Source organism: Triticum aestivum, chromosome 2B, assembly GCF_018294505.1.
Source record: "Triticum aestivum cultivar Chinese Spring chromosome 2B, IWGSC CS RefSeq v2.1, whole genome shotgun sequence".
Classification (NCBI taxonomy): Eukaryota; Viridiplantae; Streptophyta; class Magnoliopsida; order Poales; family Poaceae; genus Triticum; species Triticum aestivum.
Window position 1 is genome coordinate 589,941,866 of NC_057798.1, and position 6,000 is coordinate 589,947,865.

Consider the following 6,000-nt stretch of genomic DNA (forward strand, 5'->3'; position numbering starts at 1 on the left):
CGTGAAATTTTAAGGGAGATTCATGAAGGAGATTGTGGCCATCATGCTGGCTCTAAATCTCTCGTTGCTAAAGCTTTTCGTCATGGGTTTTATTGGTTGACGGCTCACGCTTGCAAAAGATCTGGTCAGTAAATGTGATGGCTATCAGAAATTTTCACGACGAGCTCATGTGCTGGCTTAAGAATTGAGGATGATTCCAATTACTTGGTCGTTTGCAGTTTGGGGGCTGGATATGGTTGGGCCTTTTAAAAGGTCCAAGGACAAAAAGACTCATCTCCTGGTAGCTGTTGACAACTTTACAAAGTGGGTTGAAGCTGAGCCAGTCAGCAAATGTGATGCAGCAATGGCGGTTCAATTCATCAAAAAGGTGATCTTTCATTTTGGATACCCTCATAGTATCATTACTGATAATGGTACTAATCTGTCTAAGGGTGCAATGAAAGAATTCTTTCAACAAGAGCATATCTGGCTTGATGTATCATTGATGGCTCACCCCTAGTCTAATGGTCAAGCTGAAAGATCTAATCAAGAAATATTGCGAGTTATCAAACCCCAGCTTATGGTCCCTTTGCAGAGGATGTCGGGTTGCTGGGTGGAATAATTTCCCTCAGTGCTTTGGAGTATCAATACCACCCCACATATATATGGGTTACACGCCTTTCTTCATGGTTTACGGAGCAGAGGCAGTTCTGCCTAGTGACATATGTCATGACTCTCCCCGTGTGGCGGCTTATGTTGAAGCTGATAATGAGAAAGCATGTCAGGATGTTGTTAACCTTTTGGATGAAGAGCATGACCTTGCGGCAGCTCGTTCGGTGATTTACCAGCAAGATCTACGTTGTTATCACACCCGTCGGGTTAAAACCAGAACCTTTCAAGAAGGAGGTTTGGTGCTCCGGCTCATCCAGGATCAAACTAACATGCACAACTTATCCCCACCTTGGGAAGGACCTTTTGTGGTCAGCAAAAATCTGAATAACGGGTCATACTACCTTATCGATGTTCGATACCACAAGGACTACCCTACTGGTCCGGCTTGTACGCCTGGATCAAAATATTACTTGGGGGCTTCTTGTTAAATGAACTAGAGCTTTGCTGTCCCTCGTAATAGGCTTGACGCCAGGTGTATTCACCAAAAATCCGGGTTATGTTGCCTTTGTATGCTTGCCACTCCGACCAGGTAATCCTGGAATGACTCGTCATACTCTTGACAGTCAATCTTGTAAAGACCCTGAACTTGTCAAAGTTAAAACGGCGATTGGTCATGTGAGGCCCGGCTTACAAGTCTAAATTAAGGAGTAACTCACTGGCTATGCAACCCTTGAATAGCACTTGATGTTGAGGCTTGGCATCCTTTGAATGCCTTGTTTTTCTTGTTTATATTGACTTTGAATCTTTTTGGTGATTTCTGTTTGTACCCCCTGTTCGAGAATTCATCGGATTAACCAGTTAACTTGCCAATTAATCCCTACTCATATGGCCACCGAATAGTCGATAAACCAATAAATCATCCGATTAATTGATTAAATGGCCGATTAACTTGTCGATTAGCATATTAATTCCCTACTTGTCAGCCAACCGAGTAGCTACCATTTAACGATTTCCTTAACAATGTTGTACCATATTGATATATGGTTGAAAGTTGATTCGGGCCATGTTGCCTTGATCGTTATGATTCATATTTGAAAATATCCAGTGTTTTGCTAAACCGGCCTGGCTTTGGACGTTAAGTCGCCAGTATATGATGATCATATGTTTGGAGTTCTGTACTCTAATTTTTTTGGGATGTTACCCTTTGCTGTCTATGGCTTTGTAAGCCGGCAATATGAATAAATTGCACATAGCGATGCGCCCTGAGTCTGGGTTGTTACCCTTAATGCATGTGGCATGGTAAGCTGGCAATATGCATAAGCATCACATGTATGATATTTATTTTGTTATGATTATATAAGGTTTTGATAAACCGACACTGGTTATGGACGATGCAGTCACCAGTGGTTTTTTATATGGGGCATTATGACCCGCCTTGGGGTAAATCTCCAAGGTACTTGTGCTATGTTTGTATGCAGGGTTTATGACAACATGATCAGGAAAGTTGATAATGATTATGAGCATAAACAGTGGATCTTCAAATAAGATCAAACGGCTCATAAGTGTTATGTAAATAAAAACGTGTGATGGCATGGCAGATCATTGTTTTCAAACTAGCCTATTACAAGGCATCAGATGGCCCAAAATAATAAGTGTTTTGATGAAGTATTTCAACTGGCAGATGTTAAGCCGGCCTTTGGATTACTGGTCTTGACCTTGGCGGGTAGAGGGTTCTGGGTCATCTTGCACCGGTTCATCGTCTTCCTCTTCACCCATTGGCTGGAAGTCAGAGGTTGCCCAATTGATGCCAGTCAAAGCTTTGAATACAGCCTCGTCATCAATAAGTGTTGATGAGTCAATGTCAGGGGCAAAAGTGTGCTTACGAATTGGAGGAGTAAGGTCCTGGGATTCATGAATCGGCACTTTAACCACCTTGTTGTCAGCATCATAAACCGCCTGATAATGGGACAGATCGGTATCCTCAGCTAACTTGCTTGCTAAAGGGCACATTTCTCTTGCTATTGAAGCAAAGTCATCACCACTGAAGGGAGACCCGTCCTCCTTTACACAGGGGCAGCCATTGGCCATGTCTTCCGGGTCAAGATCTGCTTGCCACGCCTTGGCTCGGATTAGTGTAGTGATTGCACTGGCTCTTGCAGCTGATCGTTTAAGACCCTCAACCCGTTGGGGCAGCGCAGATAACTTCTCCAGTGTGACCTTGATGAGGGTTGGTGGTTGCATCTTATGCGAAGCTGCAGAGATAGCTCATTGCGCGCCAGTATACAATTGCTCTATCAAAGTGTAGGCAGCTTTCAGCTTCATGTGCATATCTGCACCAAGATGGGCGGTTCTGGAGCCTGCATTACCAAGTACATTAATAAGCCAGATGAATAGTTATTGTAATGCATTGGTGGTGACAACTTGAGATAAAATTACTTACCGAAGATGGCGGCTGTCATGGTATTTATTTGACATTTTAAGCCGGAAAGCTCTTCAGCCTCCGGCTTAAGGGTTGCTTCTGCTTCTTCGGCTCTCTTCAATAGGGTTGCTTTGTCAGTCTCCCAAACTGCATGGTCAACTTTGAAGTCCTTTTTCAACTTTTCCATCTCTGCCAAGGTGCTGGTCAATTCTGCTTTGGCCTTGGAAGTTTTGGATTGTTGCGACTTAATATTTTCTTGAAGATCGGCGACTTGGGATTCCTTCACATAGAGTTCAGCCTGTAGTATGCAAACAACAGGCGATATTACAATCATATTATTTAAAAGTCCCAAGCACAATACAAGTATTTCACTTGGCACTTGGGGGCTAATGCACATTGCTCTTTTTAAAGACAATTTCCTGATGACTCGGCTACACTATGGTGACTATAGCCGATTCATGGGGGCTATATCTTGGGATTTTATTGACAACTATGGTAATGAGCCCCGGCTTATCTTGACAGTTTAAGCCGGCCCTTGGGGGCTACATGTGCAAAGTTGAAGCATTACTATTTGAAGTCCCGGCTTATCTTGATAGATTAAACCGGCTCTTGGGGGCTACATGTGCAAAGTTGAAGCATTATTATTTGAAGTTTCGGCTTATCTTGAAAGTTAAGCCGGCCCTTGGGGGCTACATGATTTGATCTATAAGGCTATCTAAAGTCTACAGTACATTCAATTCTATCATGTCCAGTAAACTTGGCGGCTGATAAAGTATGTTTATATGAAGAAGGCTAGTGTTTACCTCAAAACATTCCTTCATGAGATTCACTAAGCTGGCCTCAAAGTCACGACTTGTGTGCAGACGGTTCAAGTACCTAGAGTGGATCTCTTGAGCGTTGTAGTGAGCATATCTCTCTAAATTCACTGACCATTTCCCTTTGTCAGCAACAGATATTTCTTCCTTGGCACTGTGCTTTGACAAGACAGTGGGATTGTCTGCCGCTGTAAAGCCAAGCCTAGTTATGATAACATCATCAGCCTTTTCTTAAGTAGGCTTGATGGGACTTGGCGGCTTAGTGGTGGCTGGGTCAACATCCATATGATCAATGATGTTGTGTTCTTCCAGTGGCAGCTCGTCAGCTGTGGCCCTAGTGGTGTGGAGGAAGGTCTCTGTTGACTGCTTCTCCAGTTCAATAGGGTTTTCAGTGGTTTTTGTCACCTTGGATTTCTTGCTGGGCTTTGCCATAGCTCTTTGAGTGAAGTACAAGACGAGGTTAACACAACAACTGAATACATGATTGAAAGCAGAGATTAAACATTCTTACCCAAGCACAATCTTGAAGACTGGGACATGAGTCCCCTTTGAGTCGCCAGAGGAGGAATGGGACATTCCCTGGTAATTTGAGTCAGAAGGATTAAGAGGTTGTTGAAAAAGACCCGTCTTGGGATAAGTTAAGTCGGAAATTGTTGAGACCTCTGGACGATGCTTGCGGGGAGCTGGACTGTTTGGTAAGCCGGAGGACAGGATCCCGCCTCCGCTGTTCCGGGTTGTGCAGCAAGCTTCATGTTGTTGCTTCTTCAAATAAAGTTGGGATCCAAATAAGCTAAAGGATGAGAAAATCTTACTTTCCGGTTTGCTTGTCGAGATTTCTGTTTTGGTAGAGATTCTGAGCCGGAGGAAAGAACAATTACCTCTTCATCACCAGCACGACTGGCTTCCACGTCACCCTGATAATAGTCATTGTCAATGAGATGTACAAAAAATGAGCCAAGAGAATCAAGTTCTACCTCCTACTCATCATCATCACCGTCATCATCCAAGTAAAGTAACTTGGAGGGGTCGGTCTTCTTCTTGGCAGGCTTTTTGTTAACCTTGGTCTTTGTCCGGGTCTTCTTGGCCGGCTTATCCTGCAGCTTCTTCTTCCAAAAAGGAGAATCCGCCTATGGAAGTCAGATGATTATAAGAGCAAAGTGTTAATGAAAATATGATTGTAATGAAAGATTATCTGCATACTTATAGCTGGTGGCTGGTTGAAGGTGCGGAAAGGAATAAGTACGGTTTTGCTGCACTCTACCAAGCTTTCATTCAACAAAGGCTTGGTTGAATCATTTACTTTTTCATAAATTAATTGGATCTCGCAGTGGCGTTGTGGATCCTTCAAGTCGTCGTGTACTCGCACATTAAGCCAGGGTGGCGGCTTAAGGGCAGAATTCTCCAGGCAACCCAGCACCAAACAAGGTCGATGCCAGTTAAGCCGTTAGCCATGAAGGCTCTGTATTTGAGAAAATGGGCGCGTATTTGGCCCACTCCTTTGTACTGATCCGCTTTGGGAGCCGATGTGTGTTGCTGAGCCGGTGTTCATGGTAACCCGACAAGGGATTTTCACCCTCTAGAGATGTATATTGGCAATAGAACCAAGTCTTGTTCCAGTCCTTGGGATGAATGGGTGGCTTGGCATATGGGAAGGTGGCTTATTTCCGCTTCTGAATTGAAACTCCGCCTAGTTCCAAGATGGGCCCCTCGGTGAATTCCGTCTGCCGGTTCAAGTAATAAAATTCCCTAAACAGTTCGACGGTGGGCTCTTCTTGAACATAAGCTTCACAAAAAACATGGAAGTTGCAGATGTTGGAGATAGAATTGGGCCCGATATCTTGAGGATGAAGCTGTAAAAAGTGTAGCGCATCTCGAATGAATTTTGAACCGGGCGGGCTAAACCCCCAGATCATATGATCAGTGAAAACGATTACTTCTCCTTCTTTGGGCTCAGGAGGATTTTCAGTGCGTGGGATCCTCCAGTGAATTTCGTCCTTTTGGCTAAGAGGCCAGTCTGAACAAAATTATTCAGATCTTCCTCGGTAACCCGGGATGCTGCCCAATTGCATGAGGTGAAGGTCTTAGTCATTGTTGATGAAGGTCTGAAAAGAAAATATTGTCGATTTAATATTATGTTGTTAAGTCGGTCATTGGTTCAAAGGTGAGAACTATAAA